Raw genomic sequence first — 27373 nt, 5'->3', positions numbered from 1 at the left:
AAAATTCAGTTTATTTTTATAGATTGGGGCGGTCATCAACAGGGATTTTATGTTTTATTTTGTTTGAAAATGATAGAACTTAAGGGGTGATTATTGTCATGTGTACAGAATACATTGAAAATTTTACTTGCACATTCTAATCAATATATAGCACATTCCCACCAATGATTAGTGAAACAGGAAAGCTTCACTGCATAAGTGCATTGCATTTTTCATAAATGTGATGTGCTGCATATTTTACACATGAGGACACACCAAAATGCACCATCATGTTTATTACTGTTTTTCCATTGATAAATTCACTGTAAAGAAAGCTACTTGCATCCCTACGCCTGTCTGCCATTACCTTTCCTTCTCTCAATCCCTGCAGATGAGGAATCACGTGCTGCATGCACAGTGCATCTTCGAGTTTCATTTCTGTCTTTGTTGCATCTTTACCATTGCAACCACCAAGTTGCCATCAAAATTGGAAAAGTGGACATTCTCTTACCAATAAAAACATAACACACAACTGATGATTAAACTAAATATCTACACAAGACAGGAAATACCTCTGGTGACTTTTTTTCCATTAGAGATTTTTATTTAAATACTAAATGACAGATAATTGGCTCCAGCAGACCCCTGTGACCCTGTAGTTAGGATATAGCGGGTTGGATAATGGATGGATGGATGTCAGATAGAGACATGGGTAATTTATATATGAAGATGCTTTCTTCTTGTGTCAATGTCACAAATTTTGCAGGAAACAAAATGTCATTTTCACAAATTTGTGGACAAGCAAAAAAAAAAAAAGAGTTTTGCTGCAAATAATTTTTCACATCAATTGTTTTGCACATCATTAGTTGCCACTATCTTGCACCATGATTATTGAGTAGAACTGCATTACCTTGAAGTTCCTGTCTTACTTACTGTACCTTAAGAATCTCAAAACAAATTTGGCATTATCAATCCAAATTAAAATCCAACTGATTAAATGTTACTTAAAAAATATACTGCACAAAAAAAATTTAAAGGAACACTTTTTAATAAGAGTATAGCATCAAGTCAATGAAACGTCTGGGATATTGATCTGGTCAGTTAAGTAGCAGAGGGGGTTGTTAATCAGTTTCAGCTGCTTTGGTGTTAATGAAATTAACAACAGGTGCACTAGAGGGGCAACAATGAGATGACCCCCAAAACAGGAATGGTGTAACAGGTGGAGGCCACTGACATTTTCCCTCCTCATCTTTTCTGACTGTTTTTTCACTAGTTTTACATTTGGCTATGGTCAGTGTCACTACTGGTAGCATGAGGCGATACCTGGACCCTACAGAGGTTGCACAGGTATTCCAACTTCTCCAGGATAGCACATCAATACGTGCCATTGCTAGAAGGTTTGCTGTGTCTCCAAACACAATCTCAAAGGTATGGAGGAGATTCCAGGAGACAGGCAGTCACTCTAGGAGAGCTGGACAGGGCCGTAGAAGGTCCTTAGCCTATTAGCAGGAACGGTCTCTGCAAGGAGGAACAGGATGAGCACTGCCAGAGCTCTACAAAATGACCTCCAGCAGGCCACTGGTGTGAATGTCTCTGACCAAACAATCAGAAACAGACTTCATGAGGGTGGTCTGAGGTCCCAACATCTTCTAGAGGGCCCTATGCTTACTACCCGGCACCGTGGAGCTCAATTGGCATTTGCCATAGAATACCAGAATTGGCAGGTCCACCACTGGTGGTTTGTGCTTTTCACAGATGAGAGCAGGTTTGCCCTGAGCACGTGTGACAGACATGAAGAGGTCTGGAGAAGCCATGGAGAACATTATGCTGTCTGTAACATTGTTCAGCAAGACTGGCTTGGTGATGGGTCAGTGATGGTCTGGGGAGGGATGCACAGAACTCTACAGGCTAGACAACGGCACCTTGACTGCCATTAGGTATCGGGATGAAATCCATGGACCCATTGTCAGACCATATGCTGGTGCAATGGGTCCTGGGTTCCTCCTGGTGCACGACAATGCCCGTCCTCATGTGGCGAGAGTATGCAAGCAGTTCCTGGAGGATGAAGGAATTGATACCATTGACTAGCCCCCACGCTGGCCTGACCTAAATCCAATAGAACACCTCTGGGACATTATGTTTTGGTCTATCCGACAATGCCAGGTTGCACCTCAGACTATCAAGAAGCTCAGTGATGCCCTGGTCCAGATATTGAAGGTGATCCCCCAGGACACCATCCGTCGTCTCATTAAGAGCATGCCCTGACTTTGTCAGGCATGCATACAAGCAGGCTTGGGCCATACAAACTACTGAGTACAGTTTGGAGTTGTTGCAATGAAATTTCGGAAAAATGGACTAGCCTACCACATCATTTCTTCATTTTGATTTTCTGGTTGTCTTTGAATTCAGCCCTCTGTAGGTTGATTACTTTTCATTTCCATCAAATGATATGGCATCCATTCGTTCCTAGCATACAGATATCCAGCATGATTTTTTTCCCATTGAGATCTGATGTGTTTTCAAAGTGTTCGTTTAATTTTTTGGAGCAGCTTATATACCATAGCCTCATCTTCCTTGTTAAAAGGTTATTTTTTTCCATAGTGTTTTTTATCTCTGTGAGTCAGTGCCTAATGCTGCTATTAACAGGAATTCTTATGTGTAAGACTTTGATTCTGGCCCTGCTGTCAAATACATTGTTCAAAATATATTCACCACAGTCCAAGAATGGTAATTCTACTTTTTATGTATACTGAAGGGCGGAGTGGTGGATCTGAGGCTAAGGATCTGCGCTGGTATCCCGAAGGTTGCCGGTTCGAATCCCCGTCACTGCCAAAAGAGATCCTACTCTGCTGGGCCCTTGAGCAAGGCCCTTAACCTGTAATTGCTCCAGGGGGCACTGTACAATGGCTGACCCTGCGCTCTGACCCCAAGGGGTATGCGAAAAAACTAACAAACACTGTTGTAAGTCGCTCTGGATAAGAGCGTCTGCTAAATGATGTAAATGTAATGTAAATGAAGGTCCAAGAAGTTAACTGTTTCCACATACAAGACTCAAATAAATGTGCATTTTATTTATGTGAAGACCCCTGTGTACAAACTACAAATTTCAACAAAAGAGTAAGCTAATAAATATGGATATCTCAGATACAGAAAACATACATCCCATCGTTGCGTCATGGGGAACCTACCTTGAACCAAGGCAAGCTCAGCTTACTTTGGTTTTGCCACAAGACTGTAATAAATTATTAAGGTGGCAGAGAAACAATTGTAACAGGAGTGTTTTTACTGTTATTGCCAAACTTGTTGAAGATCTAGATTGTTGACATGAATTGCACATAGGAACAAAAGGCAAAAAAAGAAACTTATAAAGACTTAATGTTTTAATGGAAACTTCAATCTAAGTTTCCTAATGTAACATTTAACGTAGTATTTTGTATTTACTACACATTCCTTTGCTACTAGCTAATATTAGTCAAAAACAAGTTACAGTCGGGTATGGGTAAAATTTTGTAATCATAATAGAAACTATGCTAATCCTGTTTTATGTTCTGTTCCCATTACATGATAAAGTCACACTGACTTTCTTTTATAAAGTGAGCTGATTTGTTCTGCAGCTAATAGTAAATGTGTAAAAGGATTATCTAATATTTTAAATGAGAAAGTCTTCAGACCACATAGTTTCCTGACATCATAGTTTTCTTTGTATGTCCTCACTTTTCATTTGTCTCTTAGAAGACATTCTGTTGTCAAATGCATATCTCTCAGAATGTGTCATTTGGACATTTATTTTGACTAAAGAGAATGCCAGTTCAGACCCAAAAAGGTCTTTACAGTACGCTGCTTTTCTTGAAAATTGCAGCAAGTTAAAATATTCTGATACTGCAATATTTCTGCCTGATTGTGTGTTTGTTTAAATATAGTAAATGTCTTATTCAATCCACAAAAAATATTTTCTGATTTTGCTATCTGGGCCAAAAACATTTATTTGCTCTTGAAAACACTGCATAACATTAGAATCAAGAAAAATGTAAAATAGTCTGAAGAAGAGAATATTGCTGCTGTCTAGTCTAAACATCATCATGCATAGATTGGCGGTCAAGTGTAGTGCGAGTCAGATAATGGATAATGCCAATAACTAACCCAAGGCTTTTTTAGTTTACCATCTCAAAGTGTAATAATGTGCCATACTTTTTCATAAAATTTCAATGATATAAAAATGACTTACTAAAAGAGAACAAAACAAATATAATTTAGGTACTAAAAGGTAATGTATTACATGTATTACACAACTGGTAACTAGACATATTTATTTACTTATTTAAGTGTTTTTTTGCAGTATGTATTTTGACCATTTTTGCTCTGCAGAATAAATAATTCTTTGCCTTTTTAAATGGTAATTTTAATTGATTCAACACAAAAAAGCAAGTTTATTTAACTTTGTTAAAAAAACTCAAAAGACTTGCATCTAAAAACAAACTCCTCTCTAACAGAGTCTAGTGATTAAATGTATACTATATTACTGACTTTTTAAACAAAATTTAGAATCTTAAGACCCTTAACAAATTTAACATTATGTTATCAATTTTAATAACTAAAAATGTATGGTTGGCCAAATTGTTATGACTTTAGCTGATTCAATTTAAGAAAAAAATAATGCAGATTGTATAATTAAAATATGACTGAAAACAAAATATTATTTAATGTAACAACGGAAAAAAGGCAAAATTAAAAAATAGGTAGCAAAAACAAGACTAATTTGGATATCAGCCTCCAAATTTGTCTTTTTATTGTCAGAATTACAAGCTAAAGATTATATCTCCTGCCCACATGTCTGCATAATTATATTTATACGAATCTGAAAAAGAATGAAAAGATTGCTCTCTGCACAAAGTAATCAAATTAAATTTGTTCAAATCTGTGTCATTTTTAATTGCACTAGAGGATTACATGTTGTCTCATACTAAAGCTTCCAGGACCCATGTTTGCTCTGCAGTCCATCTCTTTGCACATTCACTGTATTTGCATGTTTTTTCTCCTGGTACTTCTATTTTCTCCTACCTCCATCGACATTTAGATTAGTTGTGAAATGTAAACTAGCCTTGTGAGCGTGAGTAGGTGGATGTTTGGTCACAAACCCAAGTATAGGCTGTTATCTCATGCAGGTCTAGGCAACAGCTTGTGCCCAATTTGAGTTTGGAAATAAAAAGGCATGTTTTATCCAACAGGAGAAGGACATCAAAGTCCTTTAGTCTTGAGTGGTGAAGACTGCACAGGAGTCGATCCACATCTTCAGATTTGACAAATGTGTCGATAAATTTGATTCAGTTACATTCTTCAATTAAATTGCAAATCACATGCTCAAGAACATGGAGAATACATTTACCACAAAGGCAATGAAAGACTTTTTTACAAAAAAAAACAGTCATGTGGTTGAAGTGGAAACTTTCTGAGTTTCAAAAATAAATATTTGAGAAGAATTTGTAAAAAGGGTTACCAACTATTTTATATTGTTAAAATTTCACAAATTTAGAAATGAACCTCAAAAGGTTTTGAGAGTATAAATCTGTGAGTACAATTTCTTTCATTTACAAAGGGATGCTTAGAATTATTTTTTTGTTGTTGTGAACATCCTAATGAGCCAAATTTGAGATTTGTTACATATTTTTAAGGATAACATTCTTCTAACAATACTCAGTTAATGCACCTCTTTGTGTAATATATAAGTGACTGCAGTGAATCCAGGAAGAAATTTGATTTCTACATTAATTAAGTTTGGGTAAAATCCCTGTTTCCATATTGTATATAAAGCCTATAAAAATAAAATAAACATAAAATAAAGCATACATGCTTTATTCTACTTGTTGAAATATGTAGTTGAAGTTAAAAGCAATAAAACTGAACATATACTGTAATATGCATATTCATGGATTTGCAAATTTATTTTTATTTGCATATTTATTACAAAATAAATATCCATTCATCCATTTGCTAAACCCACTTAATCCAGTTTTAGGATTGCAGGTTGTGGCATAAATATGTAATTTGTTCATAGTGAAGCAATATAAATTTGTGCTACAGGATTTCAGATGTTAGTTTTTTCAAGCTTCAGATCATTTTACAATATATATTTTGATGTATTATTAAATAAATTTAGGTTGACAATGACCTTTACAAATAAGATTCTTCTATGTTTTTAAATCTAAATATAGAATACATTTTGCAAATATCTTTTTTCAAAGTACAGAGAAATTTTCAACAGAATCTTAAACATTCTTATGGATGGTTATCAGAAATATGTTCACTCCATAACACTTTCATAATAGGTGGCAGAGCATGCAGTGTTACTGATCTGTGTGGAATTTGCATGTTCTTCCCATGTTTTAAAGGATTCTTGTCCTCATCCCAAAGACGTCTGTTCCTGCCTATACCTGCTCCTTTCAGGATATAAGTCCCCCTCCCCCTTTCTTCCTGAATTGAATCAAGCTGGTTTAACTATTTTTCAAAGTTATTTTAGCAGAATGCATAGTGAATACGTAGAATATTTTAATGCATGACGTACCTAGATATAATACAGTCAAACATTACAATAAATTACAGAAGAGACTCATTTAAGTGAAATGATTGGGTACTGACATAGAGCTTAGTTCCATTCCCCGCAAGATCATTACATGTGAGGAGTTTGCTTTTTGTGAGTTTTTCTCCACATACTCATGTCTGCATTTCTCCCAACTTCCAAAAATGTTCATGATAGCTTAATTAATCTCCCTAAATGGATTCAATATTAATGACTGGAAGTGTGTAAGAGTTTGTCCTGTAATGGACTTGCATCCACTTTAGAACAGGCTTCTCTTTTGTGCCAATTCAAGCGCTAGGCTCTGGTTGCCTGTAACACTTTAACACTAGAATTACCATAGCATACGAAAAAACTTGTAGATCCGTCCCACCTTATATCGCTTCTTAAATCCGTTCGCTCCTCTCCGCCATCATCTTTTGTCTTCTAAATGTGCAGATAAAGACAAGCTGCAAGCAGCAGGCTATTCCATCCCCCCACTGACTTAGAACGTGCACGAACTTCTCCCCGCTCATGCCTTGATTGATTATCTGGGAGTGAAGTGGAGTTTTAGAGTGGAAATAATAGATTGTTATTTGGAACACACACATTTCATGTGTGTTCCATTTCTACAGTAATCTGTGTAAACACATTTTTAAAACAGAAACGTTTTTCATATTCTAGTAGTAAATGACAAAATGTAGGCACAAACTATATGATGTATGAAGCCTGAAGTCCAAATATCAAAGAAACACTTTCACAAAAGGTACAAATATAACAGAACAAGTGTGCTTTTATTCAAAAATATAACTGCAGAAAAAAAAGCTGCCTTAGTGTGTGACATTGACACTCATTTACTACGACTGCTGCTGTGGCACAACAGTATCAGTTGCTGACTGGGAATTAAAAGGTCACAAGTTCGATCCTGCACGACTCCCTTTTGAGAAGTGAACTGCTCTTATTTTTACTATTTTAGAATAAAAAGATACATTTGAATTCAGTCTGTAACAGCCGGTGTAATTTATGATATTTGTAAAGGTTAGCTTTGTTTTTGTTTTTTTTATTCACTTTTCATTCTCTCAGTCACATTCAGGATCCTTCCCTACCCCATCTGACACTGCTGTTTTTACATAAAGACGCGCTATAGCTCTGCAGTGTATCACGATACATACGACCGCGTGTTTTTTTCCCCCCAATCTTGCCAGTCCCCACATGTTGCTGTATGCTGTTTCTTTTGTACTCCAGGACATGCAGAGGAAAGCATAGTAAAGAGCAGTAACTTCAGCGCTATATGCAATCATCAGACACTCCCCATCTGACACTGCTGTTTTCACATAAAGATGCGCTATAGGTCACCCAAGGAGCACCCTTCCTACATTTACGACATGTGTACTTGTTGCAGTGTACACACCTCTCTGTGCTATGGTTCCTATTACACTGAACAAGCACCTGTAATTTGCAGCTCTATTCATTATCTCAAAACACCACACACATTCACAGTAATTCCCAGTTATGTCCACCACTCACACCCATGCCCACAACCATACAGAACTGATTTCACATCAGAGAATTTCCAGTTCCAGCATAAATTCACACCCGATCTGATGCTGTTCATTTTGAAATAATATTGCATCAGTGAGATGATGTTTTCACATATATTGTCTTTCTTTCTGGTGTGTAATAGAAACCACAGCATAGAGAGAAGTGTGTACATTATAACAGGTACACACGTTGTAAATGTAGGAAAGACGATCCTTGCATGTATGTGAACTGTTAACTGTTAACATTTGAATCTTATTCAGTGCGTGCAAGAACATGCAGGTGACCAGTTGCTGTGTGCTACAACATGCTGGCGCTGATCAACGCACATATTAAAAAAAGAAAAAGACAAATATATGTGACGTTTTGAAGAAATCATTTAATGACGCGAATAGTACCAATCAGAAAATATCATCGCACTAATGCAATATTATTTGAAAACGAACAGCGTCAGATTGGGTGTGAATTTATACTGGAACTGGAAATTCTCTGATGTGAAATCAGTTCTGTATGGTTGTGGGCGTGGGTGTGAGTGGTGGACATAACTGGGAATTACTGTGAATGTGTGTGGTGTTTTGAGATAATGAATAGAGCTGCAAATTACAGGTGCTTGTTCGGTGTATACTGGCGCTGTTAGAGTCAAATCAGAAGCTGAACAAGCTCCTGTTCTGACTCTAAGTAAAAAAGTATTAATTAATCAACAGAAATAATCGCGATCGACATATTAAACTTAACGATTTACAGTGCATACCAATTTATAAATTTTATGTCCATTTGAGGTTACAAAGAAAAAAAAAAAACACTCCCCAGCAGACAATCGAACTTGGGTCTCTAAGGTATGGCAGGGCTGCTGTGCTCTGAGTCAGTAAATCTTAGCGTTGCGCCACCGAAGGTGATGTATCATCCTTGAACCTTTTGTGAAAGTGTTTATTTGATGTTTGGACGTCAGGCTTCACACATTCTATAGTTTATGCCTACATTTTGTAACATTTATTACTAAAATATGAAAAAGTTTCTGTTTTAACAATGTGTTTACACAGATTACTGTAGAAACGGAACACACATGAAATGCGTGTGTTTCAAATAACGATCTATTATTTCCACTCTAAAACTCCAGAAGTTCAGTCACTCCCAGATAATCAAACAAGACATGAGCTGGGAAAACGTAGTGAATGTTCTATGACGGTGGGGGATGGAATAGCCAGCTGCTTGCTGCTCGTCTTAATCGGCACATTTAGAAGACAAAAGAGAGGTGAGAATGGTTTTAAGGTGGGCTGGATCTACGAATGAATGAAGGGATAGAAATTTGGGAAATTAAGTGGAAATTTTTGAGTGTAACCAAAATAAAAGGGGCTTTTGCTTTGCATATAAACATGCATTCAAAAATAACCTCACACACAAAAATGTGGAGTATGTGTTTACTGGTGTGTGTGGCAAAGAATAAATGTCCAACGATAGATGTATGTGTGCGCTACTAAATAGTACAAAATCAAAATGCCTATGAAGATCCTTCCTTTTCAAGTAGATTTATAGAGGTTATATACTATAACTCTGAAAGACACTAACAAAATCTTGAAGATCTTTCAGAAAATCTTGTACTCAGGCCAAGTGAAGGATTATGTGTCAATAATGACTGGGTCTTATTGTCAACCTCTAGGTCACCCTGTTTATCCATTGTAATCTATCAATCAGACAGGGGAAAAGTACAATAATAGAAAACTAATTCACAATACTATTCTAATTCCCTTGCATAGGTGTGCTATGGCAAAATCTTAAAAAGAAATCCACTGTAGTTAGGTATGGAAAGACCCAATGTTTGTCTGTTTGAAGTGTGTTTTATTATCACTAGTGTTGATGGGCAAATTTTGCCAAAGCGTTATTCACGGTGAATATGCTATGTTTAGCAGTGACCTTATTCATCAAATATTTTCTTAGAAATTCATCTGCTTAGATGACTTGTTTTTCCCAGCACCCTAAGATGCTTTGTGAAGCTAGCATGACATCACATAGCTGAACTTTCATGTATGTGTTGTGGAGACTGGCCTGGACACAGACAGGCAGACACTCACCAACATATGTTTATTATACATTTTCCTATGTACAGTATGCACAACCCAGTGCCCCTGCACCAATCACCCTTCAAGTCCTGGCCTCTTCTCAACGCCTTTCTCTCTCTTTGTGACCGCCTCCACTCCTCTCCTCCGAGCTCCATCCTCTTCCACCCAACTCCAGCCATCGAATGGAGGGAGGTGGCCCCTTTTATCTTCACCCGGACGTGCTCCAGGTGCCTCCCAATGAGCACCTGCCAGCACTCCCTGGTGTGGTGGAAGTGCCGGCTGTGCACCCGGAAGCACTGGTCTTCTTCCTCCCAGCACTTTTGGGTGTGGTGGAAGTGCTGAGGACCAGGGCTCTACAGGCATCTGGGCGCCCCCTGGCGGTGACCACAGGTCCCTATAGGGTTGAGCTTCCATGCTCCTTTCTCATGGTCCCCATAGCCACCAGGGTGGTCGCCCCCTCGTGGTCTGGAGGAGTCCCTACTTTGGTCCTTCCGGGCCTCCTGCCTGGGTACCGCCGCTAACTGCTCGCCACAGTGTACTAGAGTGGCACTTAAATGAGCCAAAAATTCAATGTTGGAATTTCACAACTCTCAGCCCCAGAATGTGTTGAATATACACGTTACATGACAAGCAAGAAATTTCAGTATTTTTACTGGTGTCACAAAGTATGCAAAGTTTCAGACATAAGTGAAAATCCCGTACATGTGATGCTTACTATTCAAAATATTCATCATAGATTTAATGTTGGTCACTAGTATGCAGAATTAAAATGCAGTGTCTCTGCAGTCACTGAATAGCATTCTACTGTGCTTTTCCAGATACAGTAACAGTAAATCAAAATTGTATTGCACAACATTACAGTTGTTAACTAGAAAATGTTGTCACTGTAGACAGAACATTTTCCTGTGGCTTTTAACCATCTGTAGAATGTATTGTTTCTGTTCCTCATCAGTTGTTATCGCAGAGTTGTAATCCTGAATAAGTGCAATGCCTCTTTTGGCAAAGTCATTTACAACTCGTAGTTCTCTGACAGGACACACAACTGCTTGATAGTCTGGGCGATCATTCTGTTCATTTAGACTAACCGAAAGATAGTCAGTTGGTAGCATCAAACTTTCGATCAGTTACTTCTCAGACTGTGTAAAAAAATTGTGTCTCCATTGGATTGTAGCTTATAACCACTTATGTGAGCAACTAGCTCACCAACCAGCCACAATGTATTCTGACTACTGTGAAATATAGAGGCACTGTCGTCCCCTTGAACCCTCAGATCAGACGTCAGACACCGGAAAAAAATCCAATTATTATTTATTTTATAATAATAATGTGCACCAAGCACCCTTCTCTCCACAATACTCAAAAATAAATCAATACAATAAACCAATCCTCCTCTCCCAGACACGTTGCCACCCTTCCACCCAGCTCAGCTCAATGTCTGGGATTTCCCATAGTCCTTTTATAGTCCTTGACCCAGAAGTGTTTCGCCCTCTCTGTCCACGTGACTAGGAACACTTCCGGGTCAGAAAAAAAATCCTTTTCTTCACCCCGGAAGCACGTCATTCCTCTTGTTCATGTGACTTTGACATACTTCCGGGGGGTAGGGAAAGTAATTACTGCTCCTCCCTGCAGCGCCTTCTAGCGGCCCCCGTGGTATCCAGCAGAGTTGTAAAGGAAAACTCCAATGTCCATAATTCCCTGCTGGCATTTGGGGTACCTCCATACTGCAAGGAGAGCTCCACCTGGCGGCCTGGGGGTATTGGCCAGGATAAATGGCCGGCCACCTATCACACTACGCATCAAAGGTGTAGAAAAACTTGTAATTACCTTGTAATTACTGAAAAGAAAACAAAACAAATGGTGTAAACAAAATTTCAAATGCAAGCAAATTGCCAAGCAGGCACAGAAAACGTTGACCCCAATTATAATTGTGCAGCAAGTTTAAGTAATAAGTATAGAGGAGGTAAAACAAGAACAAGTTACCATAAAATAATGTAAACGCTAGCAGTTAAGAAACAACTTGCAAAAAGTTAACAAATTTAAAACTCACCCAATCACATTCAACAAGCAAATTACTGTAAAGACGTTAAATTTCTGTAATTGTTACAAAGAGTAAACAACAAAATGGCAGGAAAAAGTGATAAATAAGTAAATTTGAACAGATATTTTAAAAAATAAGTTAGAAGTATCATAATTTACCTGCAGTTAGTACAGTAGTAGGACCAACATCTGAAGTTGAAACAACACAGAAAGCTGGCGAAATCCTTACTACTTCAAGCTGAAAGTGACACCTCTAGATTCTTTTTAAAATCCATAAAGGTTTATGGAAACAGACAGCAAGCACTTTGCAACTGAAAAAATGGTTGAGACCTTAAAAATATTTAAAGTCATTTTTAACTGCCAGCTTAATGACATGCACCTCACATTTTACATTGGTGTCCAATCCATTTTGCCCATGTGCGATATCACTACCTGCTCAACAGTTCAGATGGATTTACACCAAACATGCATTTAATAAAAAAAAAAGAAAAACTCACAGTATTTTCATTTGAGGGGTACATTAACTGACAATATTATGAGTACTGCCACTGAATATATAACACTGATCCCTGTGTAATCTCTCATCATTAATTCATTGTATTCATTCCCCCACCGCTGAACCACATGGCTCATTTCATATGCTAATTGAATGCATTCGCAACTAGCCACATGGTGCTGCAACAAGCGAAAACAAACCTTATAGGAGCCCTCCCTAAGTCAAAAAACACGTAAAATTCTGAGAAATAAAAATAATGATAATGAAAGATTTACTGCTATTTACAATGTATTTTTATCGTTATGATGGAAGAAAAAAGTGCAAATCATCTGCACAGACAGAACGGAAATGAAACAGATGTTCCAGCTATGTCCAGATTTGTGACATCAAACAATAGAACAAGCAATCCAACACCTCCACTTCACAGGCATGGCCAATCATTGCCCCAAAGATTCTGTTTGGCGTTCTGTGAGAGCACTTATATATTTTTTTGTGTTTTCCTCCTCACTAATTATCAAAGTTTAACAATGCATAGGTTATGAGTTAGATGAAGCAATAGCTAATGTTTTACAGAACTTTAAATGACTGAATAGTTTTGATGTGACTAGTTATAGGTTTTATTAATCATTTATTACACTTGAATAATTGTCAAATAAAGCAGTTATCAACTTTCATACTAGTTATCTCTGAGTATCAAGGCAAAGATTCAAATAATTACCCTGTTAAACATTCATGTATGTCCTATTTTCAAGGCAGAAATTATTTTATGGATATAATGAGGCATTTCCCACAGAGCATGCTAGATTTGAAATGTAATTTTATTTGAAAGTAAACAGGAGAGGCTCAGATAAGTAACCATTTATTGAAAATGATTGTGTGCTTATAGCTAGTTATATGGTCCATTTTATTCTGTTATAGGCCTAGCATTAAAAAAAGAATAAGAAGAATAAGGTAAAAATCTTCAGCCTCTGTAGTTTCACACCCTGTGTTCATTCTGCATCTGACACCACAGCTTTAACCTTTTCATTTGTGTCTACATAAGATAAATATACTGAGCATTTACACATTGCTTGGCACTGTTTAGGAACTTCATGTATACAAAACAGGAACTATGTCAGATTGTCCAAGACATAATAATTTATGAACCCAATTTGTTTTCGTGTATTTTTCCAAGAAAGGTAGTATCGCAACATGGTGCACAATTTGGTTGAAAAAAATGCAGCATCACACTAGCATCTAGGTGCCAACACTTGCCACATTATTTTCTCCCTGAAAAGAAAATAAAAAGTCAGAAAAGGTGACTTTGAATGCACTGCTGTCCAATTTTACTGTTACTAGAAATGTTGCCTACCCATGTAAATAGGAAATCATGTTGATAGTACATGCAAAGTGTAAATCTGGAGTTGTTATAGCTGCAGACAGAGGTCTAGACAAATTGTGCCCTATTGGACTATTTGGAAGCTCAGCTCAGACTACTTTTTTCCAAGATCAGCAAAGATTATTACTTTGGCTAATACGAGAAAAGCTACAAAATATTTACAATTAAACCTTTCTGCCAATGACAAGAAAATCTGAATCATGATATTAAGAGAAAGGCATATAATTCCCGAAAAATCCTAGAAAATTATATTCATTATGTAGAGTTAACTAATGGTTTCACAATATCCAAACGTTATACTTGCATTAGACTTTCTTAACAAAAGCACATGGTGTAAGTGTATTTGCTGTTTAACAAATATTTTTCATCTTCTATTATTTAAGTAATTGCTGAGTATTAATTGGACATAAACTAGTATCCTTCCCTAGCAGGAACAGAAGCACAGAACCTTCATAGCAGCCCAATTAAGAGACTGTGTTCCACCTAAAATATAGTAAGTGCCTACAAGGTCAGAGATATCAAAGCTACATGAAAAAAAGCTGAGAGACAGTAAGAATGTACAAAATCCCGTAGTCAACTCATTTACCTAGAATAAAGAAACTTCAGAAACAGCTTGGTTACAAAGACATTCGAAAAAGAAGAGTCTTTAGAATAACAGAAAACGTTACATATTAAAGAGTGGACATTCATGAACATAAGAAAGTGAAAAAATCTCTTTCCAAACTAATATAAGTATTTGGTAGCACTGTTAACATGAGTAAAAAATACAGTTGTGCATTCTAATAATAACATTATAGCAGAGATTTTGTAAATATGAAAAAGTACTTAGTAATAGTAGCTATTGTAGAATTGTCAAGTGTACTGGGTACAATGGTATTCTAGCCTGCACGTCTGCCCAGCATGCAACATGTCACCATTCTCTGGTGCCATATTAAAAAGGAATGCAATGAAATACTGTACATAATTTCACAGTGTTTAATAGAAAACACAAATCAGCTTACCTGATGTACTCCTTATTAACCAGATTTATATAAATCATTATAAGCTACAAAACCGAGTGCTACTACCCCAATCGACTGTTGTGTGTTATTTCAAAGAAAATCTAGTCAACCAAGGTTTGAACTTTGAGAAACAATTAAGATGAGTTGAATTATTAATTTTAAGCAAATTGAAATTAAGAAATTAAAGGATGACAAGGTAGAAATCTTTAATATTATGAGGGCAGTAAGTACAGTAATTGAAAGCAATTATTTTAAAATCAGATTTTCAATAAGATTATATAGTCACAGATAACAGGTTGACTGGTAATTTTTTAGAAATGCTTGTATTTTTTCAAAAGGCAACAATAGGTACATTGAACAAAGTACCAAGTGACATAATTTAAAGGAGTACCTTGAAGGCCTTCTAAACTGTCTAAATTATATTTTAACCCTTTCGGCCCTGGATTTTCTGTTTTTATGGGAAACGTTATTTTGTGAGATATTCAACCTTTGGAGTGTCTAGGAAGCTCAAAAATGAAAAAAATATATATTATCACTATAATTATACAATGGCTGCCAAATACTTCAATATTCTTGAGGAAATTAAATTGAAAGTGGAGTAACTTACTATATGGTGTGCATAGTCCAGAAGCATCCATTTTCACTTCCATGTTTTGCTGACTGTATGCCAGTCTCTCCAGTCTGTGCTAACAGTAGCACACCCGGTTTCAGCAGCTGCAAACGTGCCAGTGAATTACAAAAATGGCTGCATATTTATATACTAGTAATAGGATGTCAGGTCCAAAAGGGTTAAAAGATCAGGTGAATGGGAACTGGGGTGAATAATGGATTCTCTTCAATATTCTGCTTAACATCTTGTATTCTTAACTGCAGTACTGGTTGGTGTTTACAATACACATAGAAAGAAAAACATGCAGACTGCATTTGATAGGACTGTACACTGAAATAGAAGGGATAAGATATCGACATTCATCATTATCATCATTTGTTTTCTGGGTTTATCCAGGTTAACTGTATTTTTCATGGTATGACACTAGGACTGAAGGAACTTAGTTAACAGTAATTATAAGGCTGAATAAGCAGTCATTTGGGGTTCTTTGATAATGAAAATGACATTTTTTGTAGATATACTTATTGGCATAATTAGACTATTTAAGTTTTTAAATCTGTTCTTTTTATTGTTTTTGAATGCACCTCAGTTCCACACAAGGAATCCCATATGAACTGCCAAATAATTTCAAAGAATATGGTTTCAGGCAAACTGATACACTGGCCAGAGGGAACTAGCAGTATCACAACAGAGGTATAAAATATACTGATATGAGCCTAAATAATGGACTTACCGATACTGTTTCAGGAGTGGCCACCCTCGTAAAAAAATTCTGCTTTTGAAGTGTTTTTTCTTTTGCCCTTAGGTATCAATAAGCCGTGGTTTAAACAATGCCACTTTACAGTAGTTATATATTTTTTCCTGTTTACCTACTTACACTTTCCAGTGTTAAAAAAAGACTGCAAAAAGCACCAAGCTTCCTGAGCTACTACCACTGGATGCCCCAATACACTGTCCCATTTTCCAGCTCATTTATTTCTTGTAAGTGACACTGATCTCTTTCAATTGACTTCTGTCCACTGTTATACTTAGCTGATGATATATGGTCATGATCCCAATAGTTTGGAGATTAGGATTCCTGAAGCCTGGGCACTTAATTCTGTTTCTGATACTAAGATACATGCATCTCAGGTCAACTGCCATAGTCATCTCATAGTGGAAATAGGTCAGCCTTTCAGATAGTTAAATAATGTGCCCTATCACTAAGCAGAAAAAAATAACGTAATTCTGCTTACTAGCCAGCCTCACAGAGAATGAGAGCCCATGAGCAAATCCCTTTGCAGTGTAAAACAACTAATGTCTGTGAGCAGAGGAAGAGCAACATGAAGACACCCATTATACTCTGCATGTTTAAGCACTGCAGGTTAGATTCCATATGTTATGGATATGAGCGTGGCAAGGGCTTAACAATCATAATCATTCTCATTTGTTGGACTCATTCTGGGAGAATATCAACCTGTGCCGCCTTAAACTTGTTTAGGTCCTTATATTCAAAACCAACATGAAAGCCCACTTTCTCTCTTGTTCATTTTAAACATTTATAAAATTGTTTTTGAATGGCTTTTATATCTGACCTTACAACAATGTAGAACTTAGCAGATGATGAGGTACATGCATCCATCTATACACCTTCTAACCCACTTATCCAGTTAAGGGTCATGGGCAACTGGTTCCCACACTTGCATGTGAACATTTTAACAATAATTACCAAGTTAAATAATATACAACAGTCTCATGCCCACATTTCAACTCCTCATCAGTTTTCTTGGTAGCAAGAATCAGCCTTGCATGGAACACCAATCCACTATAAATTCCACTCATACACATACCCACAGTTACTCACAGTCTCCAATCAATTCACAGACTCCAATTAACTTGACACACACTTCTTCAGGAATGTGGGAGAAAACTGCAAATGGAAACTTTATTTGCATTTAGGTCACATAACATGACGTAAATTTTTAAATACCTGTGCAAATATGATGAAATGGCGAATACATCAGCATCATGAACACTACCAGGTGACCCAAAACAAATGTTCCTGATCATTAATCTGTCCTCAACATCCGCCTGCAGAAAGACAGATGCCCAGCCTTTCCTATTAACATAATCCCGATACCCATTACTTAGTGCATAAATAGGGGTATGTGAGCCATTGATTGCATCCTACACATGAGGTATTTTGTGTGCCTCATAATTGCACTGTGAAAAATACTGTGCCTCTTCCACATCAAGTAAAGTGATGTATTGCCTCATTAGTTTGGAGCATATGGCCTGATACTCCTGTAAATGATTGTTTTACTCACACCAAAAGTCTCAGCAGCAACCATCTACTCTGCACAGGTACCAATTTATGGCTATGTGTTTCTCGATCAGGACTGGCTCCCTCATGTATGCTACGACCAAGGGGGGCCTATTGTGCTGCATCATTCCATATTTAGTTGCTCATCTTAAAAATTTGTACCCAGAGCTCCTCTGTAAAATCACTGCGGACGATTTCAAAGAAATCCTTTATTACGTGAAATCTGGTAAGTATAGGGAGTTTGCCCCCTCTTTATCGTATTCACCATCTTGTCACCATCGATTAAAAACAAAGAGAGCAATTGTAGATAAAATTGAAATAGCAGAACCACTATCCATCATATTGGTCATTTTTAATTTCAGGTGATAATACAAACTTTATTTGTGTAAAAGCATTCAGTGGAAACACAGACAATTCACATTTGTGTTTTGTCAACTTTTCAGAAGTATTGCTTCTGTTTTGCAGATAACTGCAATGGAAACATGGCTAATTACTGTACAACTTTTTACTCATCTCTGTATCCTTAGATCTTCAAACACTTCTGTCAAGCTGTAATTATGTTTAGTTTTAAAATTAGCATGATTGCAATTCTAGACACTGTCATATTGTTATACAGTAGGTATTTATGGTGTTTTTGTGCATCACAATATTGTCTGCTGCTATTGTGTATAATGTTTTGATAATTTCATATATTTTATATTGTACTGTTATTTGTGTTTTACTTTTGAAAAATTCTTAGAAATTATGGTTCCTGGCAACAAAGTTAAATATAAAGTATGATAGGCTGCCAAGTTGTTCAAGGGATGGTTCCAGCCTTGCTGCCAAGCATGCTGAAATAGACTCAGATTCCTCCCTAAACTTAGTTGAACAGACTAGTTGATACAGCAAATAATGGAATGGCATTACCATTTATCTTAGTATGTGCTATCATGCTCCCTCCTTTTGATGATGACACCTAATTAATTTTCCTTTGAAATAAACATTACCAAAAAGACAAGAAATGTAAGCATTAAACCCAAAATGTTATTCTCTGCACAATGTTAAGCAGAATTTCTGGTTTGTTAGTAACTAGCCAACCCATTAGCTATTAACCTATAAGATGTAATATTACTTTTCATGATAATTTCACACTGGGTTGAAACTGTCTGTTTGTGAATATATTTATTATGAATAATCTTTATTCAAAGTTGAGCTTCTTGTAAAAACCTTAAAACAAAATAGAAAGTGAATAATTTATCTTATTTTTCAATACTACTGAATCAGTGAGATTTTACATGCCTGGTCATGCAAATTCATATGAGATTGAGAGTGTGAATCTAGATTAGTGTATGTATATTCAGGTGCCCTGAAAAGAATAAGACCATTTGTAAACGTTATGGTCTATAAAATTCTAAATGTAACAGCATAATTTTTATCGGAAACTTTACAGTGTAGAGGTACTGTATATTTTGTGTTTATCATTTTTCTATAGTGTTGATGTCCTTGGCACCCATAGGTGCCAGAGAAGGGATGTCAAGGGAGTGCAGTTGAGGGGGAGGTAGGCAGTGAAGAGTGAATAGCAGGCTGCTTGTAATTAGACTTTTTCTTTATTTCTTTATATGTTTTATGTGTTTTGTGAATCATTTTTCACAACTTTAGTGATCAATATAACTAAAGCAATGCCAACAAAGATCATGGCTTCCAACAGAGTAAAGTAAATGATGATATCATTAATAAAATTTGAATACACTAAGAATCTTAATGAACAGAACTATCCTATTTGTAGCATCAGATGTAATATATGATCCTGAAGGGCAGTATGTCATGGTGATGGGCAATTTATTTAACACTAAATTAATTCTGAAATTAACAATGCTTATTTGATACATGCCCAAAACATGTGGCCCAGTGAGGCTGGAGCTAGATTATAGTGTTCAAAGGTTGAATCTTGCGCTGGAAACATTTTGGATAGTTTTAATCGAGATAAATTCACTCAAAAGAAAATTCTATGTTGAATAATTGAGTGCTTTGTGCTTATGGAGCTAGAGTGTATTCTGTACATGGTGTCATACATGTGTGATTACGGGGCAGCCAAAGGGATCAACGGAGCACAAAAACGCACCGGAGCGGGGTTTAAGGCAGTGTATTAATGCTTTTCTATTTTCTTCAATAGAAAAAAAAAAGAAAAACCTCCAGCACCTTGAATTCCACGCCAGAAAACATTGCTCCATCTCAGGAAGAAACCTCTGGGTTTCCACTCATACAGCCCTGATGACAGCACCTCCGTTGCCTTCGCCCTACCTCATCCCTCTGTCCGCTCATTTCCAGTTTAAAACATATAAATTCCTCTGTTAGACAAATTCAGTTGTCGATTGTTTCATTTCATGAACTTGACTGTATTTCAGTGCATTCTGAAGCTCTGTATTGGTACAACAGTGCTCATGGACGGTTCCCCAACTCTTAACCTGTTTGCTTCTTGCATTTATTTCTGCACAGATTGGCGTAGTCAACAGGATTCTGTTCGCAACATGCCAGAAGAACAGGACCTAAATACCGTGTTGGGGTCAATCATGACAGAGATGCGCTACATGAAGGTCGAGCTCGTAGAGACACGGACCAAACTCGCAGAGGCAGGGGCAAGGATCACGGCAGCGGATGCGGTAAAGCTAGAGGTTTCGCAGAAACCTTTGTCTGCTTCAGATGACATTAAGTCTTACTTCTTAGTTTTTGAGAGGGTAGCCACTTGGAATCAATGGGCGAGGGTGGACTGGGCCCACATACTCACGCCGTACCTCAAGGGTGATGCACAGTGGGCCTACTATGATCTCCCTGAGAAGGATGCCGACAACTATGACACCTTAAGGGCCAAGATATTCCATCGCTACGGCATCACTTCAGATCTGCAGGCAAGCGAGTGGCAGCATTGGAAATTTGATTTAAACCGGCCAGTGAGGGCCCAAGCATTTGAGATCTGGGGCAAGCTAGGCCGCTGGTTATGGCCAGATGTAAACAGTGCAAGAGAGGTGGTGGAGCAGCTTGCCTGCAAAGCCTTAGCTAATGCCATGCCAGAGCATTTCGCCCACCAGGTCCGAAGACATCCTTAAAAGGACATGAATACCTCGTGGAGGTGATCAAACAATACCAGGCAGTCGCCGACTTGGGGAGTTCAGATTAGTCTGCTCGCAGATCCCAACAGGGACATGTCGCTATACCCAAGTCCACCTGTCGCACCTCGAAACCTCTAGCCAAACCAAAAGAGAAAGCACCTAGCCTCCCCTGCTGTTTCAAGTGTGGGGAACTAGGACACATCATCAACACTTTTCTGCTGACTATAGAGCCGATGGACTGTAACTGGGTTGGGCCTTGTAATGGATAAGTCTGTGACTGAACTGGCTGCCCCCACGTCATGTTTACTGGCAACTGAATAGGACGCTGAATCTCCAGAACGTGAGTCCACGTTTCTGGTCCTTGACCCGCATACAACCCCGGGCAAGGTCACGGACTCGAGGACCCTCCTCTTGAGGTCAGTCCCAATCCCTTATCAACATTAAATATTCGGTTTAGATCCACTCCTGCTTCATTCAAAAGGGAACAGTGGAATGATGATTCACTGAAGTTTGCCAAGAATGCAATAGTTTCTGTTGATGTGCAACCCACATCTAATCCCATGCCACCAGGACCCTACTTTGCATTACAAAATGATCTGTTGTATCGGGTAGTGGAGCACGAGGTCGAGGCACGGATGTTGTTGCTAGTCCCGTGAGCCTTTAAACAGGAGGTCTGCCAGCTAGCACACGCCCACCTCCTAGGCGCCCACTTGGGAGCTGAGAAAACATTGGAGAGGTTTAAACTCCAATTCTTTTGGCCTGGGATAAATGAGGAGGTTCGCCAATTATGTTATTCTTTCCCGGAATGTCAACTCTGCCAGATACCCAGGAGGGACAAAGCTCCTCTTATTCCACTCCCCTTGATCGATATTCCTTTGAGAGAATCAGCATTGATCTCGTAGGCCCACTAGTGCCCTTGGCAAGAGGTCACAAATATTAGTGATGGTAGATTACGATACCCAATTTCCTAAGGCTGTCCCCTTGCGTACATCCAACTCAAAAAATATGGCACGGGAACTAGTAGAACAAGAGTCGGGGTCCCTAAAGAAGTCCTTACGGACCAGGGCATCCCTTTTATGTCAGACACATTCAGTGAAGATGCCAAGTTACTCCATATTAAGCATCTAAAGACATCTATTTGCCACCCCCACACTGACGGTCTGGTTGAGAGATTTAACCAGACTCTTAAACAGATGCTCTGCAAGGTAGACAGTGAGGATGGGAGAAACTGGGATCAGTTTCCCCCCTCATACTTTTAGCTTATCGGGAGGTACAACAGGAATCGATCAGGTTTTCCCCTTTTCAGTTAGTTTACGGATGACAACCCCGAGGCATCCTGGACATCCTAAAAGAGGGATGGGAAGAAGAGGCTCTTCCCAGCATTAATATTTTAGAATATATCGCGCAATAACGCAATACATTTGGAAAGATCAGACCCCTTCTAAAAGAACAGATGGAGAAGGCTCAAACAGTGCATGTGCAGAATTACAATAGAAACAGCTCCCTGTTGGAGCTCCTTCCAGGGGATTGTGTTATGGTACTTGTTCCCCACTTCCCATTCTAAATTATTGGAACATTGGTAAGGTCCATACGAGGTTAAGGAGAGAAAGGGACTCATCGATTATCTGGTTAAACAACCAAATCGTTGACCAAGTGAACGGGTTTATCACATCAATCTGTTGAAACCATGGAAGGACTGAGAGGACACCTCTCTCTCCAGTCAACCCTGCTCCCTTTTCTCCCTAAAGTCCACCCTTAATCTCGGCTCTAATTTAACCCCTCAACAGAGATGGAAGCTGGAATCTGCTATCCTGTCCATCCCAGAAGTGGTGAGTGAGTTATCTGGTCATACCTCACTGGTTCAGCACAACATTGTGACAGACCCGGGAGCAGTCATCCAGGAATGCCCCTATCGCTTCCTGAAAGCTAAATGTACTGAAGTAGAATTAGAAATCAGATTAATGCTGGACCTGGATGTGATGGAAAAAAGCCACAGCCCCTGGTTCAGTCCAATCATCTTAGTCTCTAAACCGGATGGGAACTGGAGGTTCTGCAATGACTTCCTACGTCTCAATCAGGTCTCCAAATCTGATGCTTACCCGATGCCCCGAGTGGACAAATTCCTTGAGAGGCTAGGGAACGCGCAATACTTGACTACTTTTGACATGACGAAGGGATACTGGCAAATTTCCTTAACGGAGTCCAAAAAAGAGAAAACAGCATTTAGCACCTCTAGTGGACACTGGCAGTATAAGGTCCTTCCAATTGGATTACACGAGGTGCTGGCAATCTTCCAGTGTCTGGTAGATAGAGTGCTAAAGCCCTTCAATGCCTATTGTGCCGCCTACCTAGATGACATGGTAATTTTTTCCGGCAACTGGGAGGACCATGTACTGCAGGTTTATACCGTTTTGTTGACACAAGCTGGAGGTGGGCTGCATATGAACAAGGCCATATATTTAGGCTATCTGGTGGGCAGCGGAATGGTTAAACCCCAGTGTTCTAAAGTAGAAGCCATCATCAATTGGCCCTGTCCAATAACCAAGCAGCAAGTACAGGCTTTTCTCGGTTAAGCGAGTTACTACCGCTGATTTGTTTCTCGCTTTTCGGAAAGAGCTGCGCCCTTGACTAATCTTACAAAGAAAAGGGCCCCTCTTCACATGGTATGTGATAACGAAGCAGAACTTGCATTTTTTGACTTAAAAGAGGCCCTTACTTTGGCACCTAACTTCTCTGCTCTTTTTATCCTCCAAACCGATGCTTCAGACACAGGTCTTGGTGCCGTGTTGAGCCAGAGCATCGATGGTGCCGAACACCCCGTGATGTACCTGGAGCCAGAAACTGCTTGTCCGGGAGACCTGGTATGCGGCAATAGAACGGGAGGCCCTATTGATTAAATGGGTAGTGACCCAGCTGCGATACTACCCCTTGGGCCAAGAATTCACCCTGGTCACCAACCATGCTGCTCTACAGTGGATGGCTGTGCATAAGGAGTCGAATCCTTGGGTCACCAGGTGGTTTTTGGGTCTGCAGCCATATAAGTTCGATGTCACTTATCGCTGCAGTACTCTCCAGGCTAACACCGATGCCCTTTCTTGGATATTCAACCTCTCGGTTCAGGCCACCTGACCCGATGGGTCTGGGCTGAGGGGGTGGGTCGTGTCACACACACGCGATTAGGGGGCAGCCAAATGGCCAGACGGAGCACGAAACACACCGGAGCTGGGTTTAAGGCAGTGTAATGTTTTTCTCTTTTCATCAATAGAGTAAATGAAGAAAAACCTCCCACACCTTGAATTCCACGCCAGAAAACATCGCTCCGTCTCAGGAAGAAACTTCTGGGTTTCTGCCCATCCAGCCCTGACAACATCACTTCCTGTCGCCTCTGATGACAGCACCTCCATTGCCTTCGCTCTACCTCAACCCTCCGTCAGCTCATTTCCAGTTTAAAACAAATAAATTCCTTTGTTAGACGAACTCAGTTGTCGATTGTTTCATTTCACAAACTTGACCATATTTCAGTGCATACTGAAGCTCTCTTTTGGTACCACAGCACACGGGGACGGTTCCCCAAACCTTAACCTGTTAGCTTTTTGCATTTATTTCTTCACAATGGCTACCTTCCACTTCTTTTCTGAAATGTTAGGTGAAAGATACTTTCCCCATTGTGCACTGGGATCTTTGAAAGGAAGGGACTTTAAAACATTTTTAGAAATTGTGGAGATTCTATCTGAGTCTACAAGATCAATATTTCTTCTGGAATACAAATAGGTGGAAGGTGAGGAAAATTGGGCAGGTTCAGTTTAGCAAAGTTTCTAGCTTGACAGTAGTGGAAAATTTGTGTTGACGAGAAGTTAAATGTGGAGCTTAATTGCTCGTAGGATGCAAAAACATTAGCAATGTACAAGTCTCTAAATATTTCAATCCCAGAAATTTTCTAAGCGTTAAATACTGTGTGTGTTTGAGAGTGTAGTTAAAAGTGGTTGATATGTAGAGGTACAACAGGGAAAAGCTTCTCTGCCTTAAAGTGATTTATACATTGGTTCCATATTCTGAGTGAATGAATGACAATTGTATTATAAGTTTATTGGTGATAATTTATATTTACTGGGACACAAAGGGAATATAAAGAAGTACTGCAAGATTTTAATTGTGTATATTCATTGATTTGTGTCAATGTCTGGGTCTTTATGGCCTGTATATTTGCTGCCCAGTAATAAAATTGAAAGTTAGGTAGTACCCCCTTCTGCTTTAGGTCATTGTAGAGTTGACCTTTGGATCTGTGGATGTTTTCGAATTCAAAATAAATCAGACTATAATTGAGTCCAATTTGTTAAAAAAATGATTTGTTAATGTATATGTGGATGCTTGAAAAAGAAAAAGAAGTTTGAGGAGGAGGTTCATCTTGACAATGTTGATTCTCCCTGCTAATGTGAGATAGAGAGTAGACCATGTATTCATGTCTTGTTTAATTTTTTTCATGCTGGCAGTAACATTTTGTTGAAAAATAGCTTTATATTTAATTGTGATATTTACCCCAAGGTATTTAAACTGATCTGCTAAAATGGGAAAGTGTCCAGTCTAATATTGTGTGCTAAACAGTTCACTGGAAAAAGCACACTTTTATTCAAATTGATTTTAGGTCCAGATATCTTTTGATGTGAGAGTAAAAAAATTGCAAAAAACCAGTGTTTTGTTTTCAGCAAAATTCATGCCATTCACACAAGAAGAAAGGCGTTTATTACAGTGAAGATATGCTGTTTAAAGTTGCCAGTCAAGTGAGCAATTCATCTGAAATGTAAGCGTAAGCCATTATGAACATATGGCTGTCATGTAATCTCCATGAAAGAAGCTTACAAGCCCAAAACTACTAAAAAAACTGCTTAAAAAACTTTGATATATCTGTGATACCCATTGTGTAAAAATAGAACTCCTCACTCAGTATACACAAAGAAAAGGCAAAGCAGCTGAATATTAGCAGAAGGTGACATTAGTATAGAGGATCAAAGGGAAATTAGGTCAGCAGAAGTGTTGTGAATAACAAAAAGAAAAAAAAACAGATGTCAAATACAAAGCAGCTGAATTGTAGTCACTTGTTTGATCATGGAACTGTTTTAGATGAGCCTAAATGTAAATTGTAAATATTGGATGGTTTAGCCTAACATTTCAATGTTAAAAATTTTCTTTTACAAGAAATAAACAGGGAAATGCATCATAAAAGAAGAGCTATTTATGTGTTTTGGCTCAGAATTATCTATATACTGAAAGCGATACATAAAGTAATGCTTATGGGGTCTTAAAACAATTACATACAATAAATAGTATGTCCCCCATATGCATGTGAAAGGCAACTGCTCAGTAACAAAGACCAAATGGTAAATAATTCCTCATAACTAGGTGCCTCTTTCCATTTTTTCCCTCAGGAACATATTTTGCTGCAATCGCTGCTATGTACTAAATGACTGCGTGGCGGCTTGAGTGGGGACTCTGCCAGTCGTTCCACCTCATGATAAGTTCATTTTACCTAAGGCAGAATGACACTGCCGGCTAGCCTTGCCAAAAGATTGGCCAAATCATGCAGCTTGGGGACCTGAGTCTGGCAAGGATGGATTGTTAACTACTTGGCAGCTTAAGCAGCTGAACAGAAAAGTATTTCCTACATGTACTAAAAACCAATTACAATTACAGGGAATTTTCTTGCCTAGTATAATTTGTCAGATAAACACATCTTCATGTCTCAGATGCTGGTTTATAGCAAGGCCAAGCCTTTTTAGCAATTTGCAATTAAGACAAAATAATTGAAAGGAGAATAAACAGTGTGGTGTGTTCTGTTATAAAAGGCATACAGTTTTCAATTGTAATGATACTATTTATCTTTGAATATTTCCATTCTTTTTTGTAGAATTCCTCTATTAGGGTTATTCCATCGGAGACAAAAATTCAAAACAACTTTTCAGTGAAAGAATTTTCCTTAAACATTTCATAATCTGACCCAGATGTAACATTTAAAGAGTACTTTGGAGACTATTGGCAGACAGGCGCATTAAGGTTTCTTAGCAATCACACTGAGTTCAATGTTTCATTTGTATTGTTTCTTTTTTTAATATATTTTGATTTCTAAGTTCATTAAGAATTAACCAGTGTCAGCATTCAAACAATGACAAATTCCAAAAGCAACTCATCAAAACCTCTAAAGGTCTGCTTTTAAAAAAATATTTTTGCTGCCACTGAATGTTTCTCTTTCAACACAATATATAAATCAGACTTGCGTTATTGTAGCATTTTCAAAAGCAAAACACACGCCAAGTATTAAAATATCAATTTAAGCTGAAGGATGT

This window comes from Erpetoichthys calabaricus, chromosome 15, assembly GCF_900747795.2.
Source record: "Erpetoichthys calabaricus chromosome 15, fErpCal1.3, whole genome shotgun sequence".
In the NCBI taxonomy this organism is placed as follows: domain Eukaryota; kingdom Metazoa; phylum Chordata; class Cladistia; order Polypteriformes; family Polypteridae; genus Erpetoichthys; species Erpetoichthys calabaricus.
This window is presented reverse-complemented; position numbering follows the sequence as displayed.